At 37.6% G+C, this 12,724-nt stretch overlaps 1 pseudogene; it reads left to right on the forward strand.

Annotated features, from left to right (window-relative positions):
• The first annotated feature begins 2,156 nt into the window (after positions 1-2,156).
• Positions 2,157-2,817, forward strand: LOC114703456 (annotated as a pseudogene).
• The last annotated feature ends 9,907 nt before the right edge of the window (positions 2,818-12,724 follow it).

Below are 12,724 nucleotides of genomic sequence, written 5' to 3' on the forward strand. Positions count from 1 at the left end.
AGGGCATCTAGGTTGTTTCCAGGTTTTGACTATTACAAACAATGCTGATATGAACATAGCTGAGCAAGTGTTCTTGTGGTATGATTGAGCATTTCTTGGGTATATGCCCAGGAGTGGTATAGCTGGATCTTGGGGGAGATTGATTCCCAATTTTCTAAGAAAGCGCCATATTGATTTCCAAAGTGGTTGTACAAGCTTGCTCACATCACCACTGAGGCTACCTGGAAAACGGGACCCCAAGAAAGACACAGAGAAATGGATGAGATCTACATGAACAGCCTGGACATGAGTGGGAGCAATGAAGGGCGAGAGTCAAGGGAAAGAGAGCAGGAGATCCTAGCTGGATCAAAAAAAGAGAGGGAGAACAAGGAATAGGAGACCATGGTAAATGAAGACCACATGAGAAAATGAAGAAACAAAGAGCTAAAGAGGCCCACAGAAATCCACAAAGATACCCCCACAAAAGACTGCTGGCAATGGTCGAGAGACAGCCGGGACTGACCTACTCTGGTGATGGGATGGCCAAACACCCTAATAGTTGTGCCATAAACCCCATCCAATGACTGAGGAATCTGGATGCAGACATCCACGGCTAGGCCCCTGGTGGAGCGCTGGGAGTCTAATTAGTGAGAAAGAGGAGGGTTTATATGAAAGAGAATTGTTGAAACCAAGGTTGGATAAAGCACAGGGACAAATAGCCAAACGAATGGAAACACATGAACTATGAACCAAAGGCTGAGGGGCCCCCAACTGGATCAGGCCCTCTGAGTAGGTGAGACAGTCGATTGGCTTGATCTGTTTGGGAGGCATCTAGGCAGTGGTACCAGGTCCTGGGCTCATTGCATGAGTTGGCTGTTTGAAACCTGGGACTTATGCAGGAACGCTTGGCTCAATCTGGGAAGAGGGGACTGGACATTCCTGGACTGAGTCTATCAGGTCGATCCCAGTCCTCGGGGGAGACCTTGAGCTGGAGGAGGTGGGAATGGGGGGTGCGCTGGGGGGAAGGGGAGGGGGGCAGGAAGGGAGAGAACAGGGAATCTGTGGCTATGATGTAGAACTGAATAGTTTTGTAAAATAAAAATAAAATTAAGCCGGGCGGTGGTGGCGCACGCCTTTAATCCCAGCACTTGGGAGGCCGAGCCAGGCGGATCTCTGTGAGTTCAAAGCCAGCCTGGACTACCAAGTGAGTTCCAGGAAAAGGCGCAAAGCTACACAGAGAAACCCTGTCTCGAAAAAAAAACCAAAAAAAAAATAATAATAAAATAAAATTTAAAAAATTGTAGGCAATGGTAACTGAAGAGAAGTCTAAGAGAACTTACTGCTTTTACAGAGGACTAGAGTTCAGTTCTTGGCACCCTCATCCTGCCTGTAATTCCAGCTTCAAAGGACTATGTGCCCTTTTCTGACCTCTGCAGGTTCCTGCATGCACGTGCATATACACACACCTACACAAAAATTAAGCCTTTAATTGTGGGTTAAAAATCAACATGGAAGTTACTAGAACAGTAATACACTATATATATTTAAATTTAACCTCTTATGCTTGAAAATTTTCTGATTATTCTACTTGGGACCCTTGCCTCATTTTCTTTATTTTGCATTGGCAGTGAAATTCATCTCGTGTCCTGCTTCTTGGAACACACCAACACACACTTGTTAATTCCAGTTTCTTCAGTGACACAATGGTGAGTGTGTTAATTGTGACAGACCCTGCATTTGTTCTTCAAATATAAAAACATTTGCTAGCTAGTTCCTTAAAGAAAATATTTGCCAAATATTCTAATAAACATTTCTTGGATTTCCAAGAAAACATTTTCATTACATAAATAATATACATGAAATATGACTTAATGTGTTGTCCTGTCTTATGCATAAATCATTAAAAAATGGGAAAGATGAAAATGAAAGATTAAAAAATAGATTCCACTGTACTAACTATTCAATTGAAAATCAGTGCAGATTAAGCTAAAATAAATAGAAATTCATAGCCCCTTAAGTAAGCAAAATGCAATTTTGTTTTGCACTTTACATCCTGTAACTCAGGTGTTAAGGTTTCTCCCAAAGAAAATGGAAATATTAAGAACCACTAAACTTGACAGGCGCTGCAGTACAATGAGCTCCACAGAGACAGTGCCAGGGGAAGCGAGAGCCGGACGGGCACTGGGCGACTCTGTGCCTTGCAGAGAAAAATCAACTAAACATGGGCCAAGGAGATCCTAAGAAGCCGAGAGGCAAAATGTCCTCACATGCATTCTTTGAGCAAACTTGCCCGGAGGAGCACAAGAAGCAGTTCCGATGCTTCTGTCAACTTCTCAGAGTTCTCGAAGAAGTACTCAGAAAAGTGGAAGACCATGTCTGCTAAAGAAAAGGGGAAATTTGAAGACATGGCAAAGGCTGACAAGGCTCGTTATGAAAGAGAAATGAAAACCTACATCCCCCATAGGGGAGACCAAAAAGAAGTTCAAGGATCCCAATGCACCCAAGAGGCCTCCTTCAGCCAGCCTTCTTGTTCTGTTCTGAGTATCGCCCAAAAATCAAAGGAGAACACCCTGGCTTATCCATTGGTGATATTGCAAAGAAACTGGGAGAGATTTGGAACATTGCTGCACATGACAAGCTGAAGAAAAAATACGAAAAGGATGTTGCTGCCTACAGAGCTAAAGGAAAATCCGATGTGGTGAAAAGGGGGGTGGTCAAGGCTTAAAAGAGCAAGGAGAAGAAGGAAGAGGAAATGATGAAGAGGATGAGGAAGAAGAGGAAGATGAAGTTCTATTGCACTTTTTCTATAAAGCATTTAACCCCCCTGTACACACATAACTCACTCCTTTTAAAAAAAAAAAGATTGAAATGTAGTGGTGTGTAAGATTTGTTTTTAAACAGTACAGTGTCTCGTTTTGTATAGTTAACACACTACCGAATGTGTCTTCAGAGAGCCCTGTCTGGTGGTGTTTTCAATAGCCACTAACCTTGCCTGGTACAGTCTGGGAGTTGTAAATCAGCATGAAAATTTAAAGCAGGTCCTTGTTGGTGCACAGCACAAATTAGTTATATATGGGGACAGTAGTTTTTGTTTTGGTTTGGTTTGGTTTTTTTTTTCATCTTCAGTTGTCTCTGATGCATCTTATATGAAGATAATTGTTTTGTTAAATGAATACCACTCTGTAATTGCAAAAGAATTGCAGCTGTTTTGTTGACATTCTGAATGCTTCCAAATAAATACAATTTTTTATTAAAAAAAAAGAACCACTAAACTTTATTTAAAAGTATCTCTAACAAATTTAAAATCCAGGGGAGCCCTTTACCCCACTGAAACTATTCTTGTATGTGAACAGCATGACAAATTTCTTGTTTAAAAAAATATCCCACTGAAAAGGGTAAAGGATGGTGGTCATGGACATTATTAGTTGTATTCCAAAGAAGCTGTGGAATCCTCATGAGGCCATCAAATTTGAAGCATCTACACTTATAGTATCTTTCAAAGTCTTCAGTTGAATCCCCATACTGAACTAAAAGAGGACTTTTCTTATCCAACAAGGGTAAAGTGTTCCTGAAAAGAAGGAAAATATACAGTCTCACAGCAGTACTGGTACTGATGAGAAGCTATGGTGTAACACAGAGACCAGAAGCACTGAGGTCGGACCAGGCAAAATCATGGGAGAAGCATTTATTCAATTCCCAGAAGCTATTACAAATTTTGTTTTGTTTTTTTTTTGAGACAGGGTTTCTCTGTATAACAGCCCTGATAGTCCTGGAACTTTGGACTTTGTACATCAGGCTGGCTGCTAACTCACAGAGATCCACCTGCCTCTGCCTTCCAAGTGCTGGGATTCGAGGAGTGCACCACCACACCTGGCTACAATATTTTAATAATTCAAGTAGCACATTTATAAGAGAATGTATAACATGCTGTTTGTTATAAAAAATATATAAAAGATGCTTGGGAAAAAATTGTTGATCATTATTTTCTGGAGCACATTTATAAGAGAATGTATAACATGCTGTTTGTTATAAAAAATATATAAAAGATGCTTGGAAAAAATTGTTGATCATTATTTTCTGGAGCATGTTTAGGTAACAAATTTGATATGACCACAATATCTCAAGTTGGAATTATGAGGGTTCCCTTCATATGTGAAAATAATACTCATTTTGGCAAACTAAGTTCCAACAGGAGGATTGGGAGTTCAAGGTCATCCTTGACTACAATGCTCAGGGCTAACCTGGGTTACATGAGACATTGTCTCAAAAAGGAAAAAAAAAATGACCTCTCTAATAGGCATTAAAGTCTTCTAAGATGAAAAAGGAAAGCTTATTAAAAATTAGCCAATATTGGGCTGAAAAGATGTCTCAGTAGGTAAGAGCATTGGCTGCTCTTCCAGAGGACTAAGGTTCAATTCCCAGCACCCACACAGTAGCTCACAATTATCTGTAACTTCAATTCCAAGTAATCTGATGCCCTTTTCTGGATTCTGTGGGCAACAAGGATGCACATGGTGCTCATGCATACATTTAGACAAACGCTCATACACATAAAATAAAATAAAATAATTTTTTTAATTAGCCAATATTGGAGCTGGTCAGATGGATCCCTAAGTAAAATGTACTTGCAAACCCAAAAACCTGAGTTCTATCCCTAAAACACACATAAAGAGGGAATTCACTTCACAAAGTTATCCTCTGGCTTCCACATATGTGCCATGGAACACACATAATGATAAATAAAGAAATTTATTAATTTAATTACATAAAAGATAAACACAATCCCATTACCTGTTTATGTTACAGATTCCAAAGACATTTTTCCCACCTAGAGCATATTATATTATAAAAGTCATGGGGGTGAAACTGCAAAATTAATCTGTTTATATAAGGAAATACTGAGGATATTTATAAATATTTATATAATAAGAAATACTGAGGAAATACCTACTAGCCAAAGGAAGACATAATTACAATAATCGTGAAGCAAATCATATGGACACTTGATTTGGTGTATGTCATCGAGTTATTGTGCCTTCCCCTGTTTTTTTTAATCAATGTAAACATTTATGGCACAAATTCAAAACCACTCCTTTACCTAGGTATTCCAAACGTTCACTTTTTGGTGACAGTAAAGACTTCTGTCCCTCTAGCTTTCTAAATTCATGCTCATTTCCTCTTTCTCTTTATCACATAGTAGCCTAAACATCTTCTGAACACAAGAAAATGAATGTAGATGTTGTGTCTCTATCAAACTCTCAGGGATAGGGCAGGAGTTGGGTTAGAGACAAAAGAAGCCAGATATCTTTGAGCTGTAAGTCATAAAGTACCAAGTCAACTGCTTAGGCAAACATGGAAACCAGTTGATTCACAGAATTCAGGGGGAAAATGTTAACTTTCTATTACTGCCAGGACAATTTTAAAAGCTGTGCCATATTGCTTGCCTGAGTTAAGTTTCTGTTGTCCAGTATTGAGCCACTAACCAGAAACTTTTGACATGCCTGGACAAGTCCTGAGTTACTAGAAATAATAACATTTCCTTATCTTTCTGCTACAGTGACCACTAGTAACAATGTTTTGTGGTTAGCTTGCTTGGTTGGGTTGCTTGACAACTCAATAGTCCCCTGATCTTTTCCCAAAGAAAGTTTCCTGGTCTGCTTACTATAAAACCCACCTGAGAGAAATAAAATTTTGCAGCTTGATCAGAATACTGTCTTGCTGTCAATTCTCTGTGTCTCTTGTCCCTTTCATTCACCATTCCCCCTTCTAGGATCTCTGCTGAAGATCCCACTGGCCGGGACATATTACCCCTAAAATTACTCATAAGACTCAAAGCTAATGTCTTAAAATTGTCAGGTTTCAGAAATTCTTTATAGGCTCTATTGTCTCCATCTGATCACGTGTCCACAGAGCATGATTATAGATTTACAATTGATAAATGGCCACATAACTAATTTTTAGCAACAAAAGACACATTTACCTAAGTAATAGCTGCTTTGTCCCCAGCACAAAATAGCTGGAAAGTGAATTCCCCAGAAAAACAACCTCCAGTTTTAGGAGAGAAATTTTTTTGTTTCATTTGCTTTATATTTATCAGAGTGTTTTTAAATAAATAAGTGTTCCAACACATGTATAATTTAATTTTTAAAGTTGTACAGTTTTGTGTCACTAGTTATGATAGGTAAAGGGGGTCATTATAAGTCTCCTCATTAGAAGCTGCATTAAGACAATCCCACAAACACTGAGGGTAGTTACCTGTTAGGCAAAAGATTTGAACATAAGAGAATTGAGGGTAGAAATATGGTACAGAATAGATGTGGATAGTCCCCAAAATATGCAACAGAATAGCTAAATAATTTCCATGAAAGTATCATAGTCCAAGCCATTTTTAGGAAATAGGGAATACACTTATCCATTGTACTAAAATGTCCCCAAATCTAAACCCTTTATGACTAGACTTAGAAGTCCTGAAGAAATGAGACTTGATAGACACTGAAGTTATGGATCCTTCCTTAACTGTGTTCACTGTGCAACAGCTCAAGTTAAACAGAGGTCACAGAGCACAGTTTAAATTAGTATTAAATACATGTTGCATTAAACATGGAGGTAGGAATGAAAACTCTGTATGCAGAGAGAAAACAGGTTCAAGGAAGCCTCAGCGACAGTCCACCCAGGACTAAAGTACAATAGATTTGTCACCTGTGCCAATGTCTTCTACTTTACAGATTCATTCAGAAGAGGGTCTCAAAAAGGAGAGAATTTTAGTCTAAGTTTTGATGATGTCCCATAGGAAAAAAAAAAAATCAAAGACCATTTCTGGCCCAGCTTTCAAATTGGAGACACATTCTGATTTTGAATCTTTTTGGCTTATCTCATCTGTAGGCATATAGCTATCATTCTCACAAAAATCTAAGAGCCCCTGTAATAGTCACAGATGAGGTGACACAGAAAAACTGACAAGGAACATCCTAGAAAAAAATTTCATGACACCCCATTCCCACCTAGAATCTCTTCAGTAATGGTAGATTTTAGGCCACATACCAGCTGACATACCTGCTCACACTGAAAACACATTGAGCTAATCAACTGAGCTGTGTTTAGACTTACATTAAGTAGAACATTTTAGGTCCAATTCAGCCTTGTACTCAATCTCAGCATATTGTCCAATAGTTTCTCTAATAATCAAAGACAGTACCAGATAACCCAAACGTCAGTAGTCTGTTAACTTACTTACCTTGGAATGAAGCAAGATACTGGTATTTGGAGAGTGACACTCGGCTGCACTGAAGCATATGTGATTGAACTTTCAATGAGTATACCTTTTGACAATTCCTAAATATATAAAGAATATAAATTTGGTTATCTTAAATAATCTCTTGCAAATTGTTTCAATTTTTAAAATGTAGTACATGAAAATGAACCAGTCAGCTTTATAATATAAAGTAGAAGATATAATATAAAGTAGATACAAATGCAAGATATAAAATGGAACAAAGAATTGACTGATAAAATGTCTGTCCCTATCAGACATGGTATCAGGGTCTTTGGCATGTTTGGAATTGAATTTGCATAGCTGATCATACTTAAGATTTTTTGCTAATCATACTTAAGAATCAGGGTGTGACTGAAGAGGATCTAAATTACTCTGGTGCAAATTTTTCTAAACACTTGAATACTTCATAAGTTGTATGTCCCCTGTTTATAAACTGAAGATAATATGAACCATGCATTGGCAAAAGTTTTGCAAGATGGGTCATATTGTCTCTATTACTTTATCCACTCTCACACTGTGGGGTGTGAAAGTTGCCATACACAATAGCTAAATGAGTGTCACTTTGTTCCAAGAAAACAACATGGAAACCTCAGAAGCTCTCTGAACGTGATCTATTGGTCATAGCTGCCAGACACTTATATAAGCTACTATTTTTAATTGTAATGTTTATTAATTTATTAATTATTTCTTTTACATTTTGAGCTTATAATATGATTACATCATTCCCCCTTCTCTTCCCTCCCTCCAACTCCTTCTTGCTCTTTTTCAAATTCATAGACTCTGTTTTCATTAATTGCATTATAGAGAACATCATGCATTCAATATAAGAGCAGTCAACTCAAATATTTCCAAAGAAAAACAACTGAAGTCATTCCTATACTAATTACTATCAGATGACTAAGTTTCATTGAAAATGAAAGCCAATTAGCATGCATCTAATCATATGTTATTATTTAGAGTACTTCTATTCTAGAATTGTTTTTACCTCTTCCATGCATTCACCTAATATCAATATTTGCATGTAGTTCATCTTCAAACATACTGTTTAACATCTATACAATGTGATGTTCTAAACTTCAGCTAATGCCCACAGATAACCCTCAAAAAAATGTTCACAGTAAAAAAAAATTAGTATTGGCCATATGTCTTCAGGACAACATGCAGTATGCATGAAATTCATTCCAATTGGGAGTTCCCATAAACAGTCCCTGGGATAATGTGATTCAAGGAATATATGGATAACAGAATCTAAATCACATTATCAAGTCAAGTACGGTGGTGCACACCTTTAATGTCAGCACTCAGGTGGCAAAGGCAAGCAGATCACAGTAAGTTTTAGACCAGCCTGGTCTACATAAAAGAGTTCCAGACAAGTCAGGATGACATACAGAGACCCTGTCTCAAAAAATAAAAACAAGCCGGGCTGTGGTGGCGCACGCCTTTAATCCCAGCACTCGGGAGGCAGAGGCAGGCGGATCTCTGTGAGTTCGAGGCCAGCCTGGGCTACCAAGTGAGTCCCAGGAAAGGCGCAAAGCTACACAGAGAAACCCTGTCTCGAAAAATCAAAAAAAAAAAAAAATCAAAAAAAAAATAAAATAAAAAATAAAAAAAAAATAAAAACAAAACAAGTCACATTATTAAATTTCAGTTTCCCTATGTGCCTTTGAATTCCCTCTTCTCTAGTTTCTCTCTTTCCTGGGTGGCAACTGGAAACTTCAATATCTAGCTGCTTAAACATTACTGCATTATGACCTCAATGAAAGAAAGAGAGTGAGAAAGTGTAGAGAGAGAGAGAGAGAGAGAGAGAGAGAGAGAGAGAGAGAGAGAGAGAGAGAGAGAGAGGATTTCTTAACATAACCCAGAAAGAAAAAACTAGGTTGGCACCTGACTTACCACAATTTTCTGAAATGAATATTGACATGGCCTCTTATTTCCAAAGTACTTGTATTTTTACATCTTACTAAGCAACATTTGCATATTGCATTTGAGCAACCTGTGTGCTGAGTATTTGCCAAAATTTGGTTATTGCTTTAGGTGTCAAAGTTACAGCAGTCAACAAACAAGGAATGCACCTGAAACCAGGTGGAAAGCAGCTCACCCAAATTGTTTGTACTAAGACTGGGACAAATGTGGTTCTGAAGGAACAGCAAGCTATCACTACCAATCACAGTGAACAAGTTCATATAAAGAAAACTACTTTTCTGATTTCAGAAAAGATTGGGCCCTCTCATATTCCTGCAGCAGTAGTATACCCTTACATGCCCTGAATCCATTGAAATCTGAAGTCAATAATGAGAAAAAGAATTCAGAGTTTAAAGGCTGTTAGAGAAAGAAATTCATTTCTGGTAAGATTTTTTGTTTGTTTGTTTGTTTTTCGAGACAGGGTTTCTCTGTGTAGCTTTGCGCCTTTTCCTGGAACTCACTTGGTAGCCCAGGCTGGCCTCGAACTCAGAGATCCGCCTGCCTCTGCCTCCCGAGTGCTGGGATTAAAGGCGTGCGTCACCACCGCCCGGCTAAGATTTTTTAATCACAGAGATTTATAAAAATCACTATAACTAAGACAAAAAGTACATAATAGCAGAATGTATAAAGAATAGCATAGCTTTTATAATTAATTCTATATTTTCTCTTCTACCACAGAAGTAACCTTGCTTAATAGATTAGTTAACACTACATGATATTTAAAATCAACTGGCAGGGCTGGAGAGATGGCTCAGCAGGTAAAGGTGCTTGCTATGAAGCTTAATGACCTGAGTCAGCTCCCTGGGACCCACAATATAGATGGAGAATCAACTCCAGCAAAATGTTCTCTTGTCTTACACACACACACACACACACACACACACACACACACACACAGGGCAGGGAAGACATACACACATGAAAATAAAATGTGTGACTAAAAGCTAAATCAATTGACAATTAATTTCAATAGCTTGATTTTTAACCATTGGTTTGTCAAAGAATTTGTTAAAGTGAATTCTCTTACGTGAACCCTGATGCCACAGGACTTTAGAAGATAAACAAACACAAATATTTCATGATCAGTGTAGTGATCAATGTAGGAGACAGGACAGCCACATCCTAGGGAGAGTTCATGGGCTTCAAGTTGCAAGTCTCCCACATCATAAAAATATATCACTTCCACCTTGATCCTGTATATGTCACAGGATACATCTACTGTTAAAAGAAAATAAGGGAAAACATTGTATTACATTTCTGTCCCAAAATGATAGTTCAAGGAACTTCCTGTGTCTTGATTGAGCTGAATTCCCACATACAGAATGAGAAGGGGTATTTCTAGTTGCAGCTTCCTCTGGTTTGGCCAGTTCATCTATATGATTCAATTCTTTCATGAGAACATGCAAGATTCAAGAGCTATTTCCTGAGAGTCTCTAAGGCAAAGATTCCCTGCTTTCCTAGATGTCATTCAAATTTTGACCAACAGATCTCATAAGTACATTTTCAAAATATTTCCAACATAAAAAAGATCTAGACCTGAAAAAAAAGAATAGATAAACACAGAACTAAGAGAATGAACCATGTATTTACATTTAAAACTTAACTCATAGTTAAAATATTTGAGCCTATTTATGTCCCAATTAGCTAGATGAAAATAAAGAGTTCTAAACTTTGATAACTTTCTAAGCCTCAAAACAAATTGTTTAATCTCAATTTTTTTTTACCTCCTGTGTAATTCAATTCATTATTTTCCCATATTTACAAAAGATAAACTTATCCCATAGCTTTTGTGTGGCAGAGCATAATTAAAATGATGCAAATCTATTGAGAGGCTCAGCCTACAAAGGGATCGCTTAGAAATAAACGTAGCTGAGTACTGTCAGTCTAAAGTTTATAACACATGGTCAAAACATGCAAACCTAGGCAATTTCCTCTCAGGACAAGTATTTTTCACATATTGCAAATCAATAAGCAAATGTACAGAGAAAGGTTTAATCTGAAAATATTTTTCAAGAAAAAGGCAGCATCCTGGGACTGGTGTGGTGGCTACTTTTAGGAGAAAATTCAGTGGAGAAGACAGATACATAAAAACATACCTGATTACAGTCATTAATTATTAGTAATGGATCAGATTACTTTTAAATAACCCCAATGTCAGTAGCATGCTTAGAGAAATGGCACCTCCCTTTCTTTAATTATGACCTCTAGAATTGCATCTTTTCCTTACTGTCAAGAAAGCCAAGAGTTGATGTAAAAACCACAAGGAGTCCTCCTAACACGCCAGAGATTTTCACCATGACTGTAAACTCGACCCAAGGGCTCACCGGAAACAGGATGTCAAGGTGAATGAGCCTCTGCAGGTGTCTATAAGCCTCTTGTCTCCTCAGCTGCAGGCAATGACTCATCACCCTAGAAGGTGCTGGAATCCCAGCATAGCTGATTTTCCCCCACATCACAGCTGAAGCCATAAATTTAAAAATCGGAAATGAAAAGTGGTTCTAGACTCTACCCCTTCCAATGGCATAATCTCCAAAGATGTAGACATATTTGAAATTGTAGTCTTGTGTGATATTTGATACGTTTCTGCTAACATTAAGAGACTCTGTGAGATGATTTGAGAAATGCACTTGGACAGTGTCAGAGAAGCACTTATGAGTTGGTTGAAGACACAGGGTACTGTGTTTCACTCTGGGGTACTCTCTGTCTCCTAGTCAGTCACTCAGACCCAGTAAATACTGGATATGCATCTTGGGCCAAGATGCATATCCAATATTTAAAATGTGCTCCAGCAGATTCTGATTCAGGAATACAAACACATGATTGTAATCTGAAAGTCTGGGGAAATTCTGCTTGCCAAATTCATTTCACTATGAATGTGTGCATGTCGAAAGTAAGTCCTTGAGGGACATTTTTGAATGATTGAAGCTGATAATAAAAAAAAATCCTAAAAGAAAATAATTGGCACAAATATCAGTGTCACCTGGTTCCAATTTTTGGAAGTCATTAGTCTCTGAAAATCTCCTTGTCAAAGGGTAAAACTTGATAATTTATCACTAGAAATGACATAGCATGTCATAGCTTTCCTCTGTTTCTAAGTGCAGGACAACTTTTGGTGGATGTTGCCAAGTTTAACTATATAACCAAATCTTTAGGATTATGAACTGATAAAAAAAAAAGGAATAAGTAAATGTTTTTCATCTTTAAACATCAGAATCGTCAAGGTTTCTTGCAACAACATATATTATTAGGTTGCTTATTCTGTAAAATGAATAGTATTCATTTTCTCAAGACTCTGTCAGTTAACATATTTTAGAGTGAGAGATTTATAAATTAATCTATAAGGACCATAATCAGTAGCCTTATCTGACACCACCTTTCCCTTTTTCTTCATTATCGAAGAGGTGAACACAGTTTTAAATAGCCAACAACACAGAAGAACATAAAACAATGCTTAAATGTTTTTTGCCAAATTACTTATTTATTAGAGGATCATCCAACCAAGGTAGATAA

The sequence above is a fragment of the Peromyscus leucopus genome, chromosome 1 (genome assembly GCF_004664715.2).
Source record: "Peromyscus leucopus breed LL Stock chromosome 1, UCI_PerLeu_2.1, whole genome shotgun sequence".
NCBI classification, from domain to species: Eukaryota; Metazoa; Chordata; class Mammalia; order Rodentia; family Cricetidae; genus Peromyscus; species Peromyscus leucopus.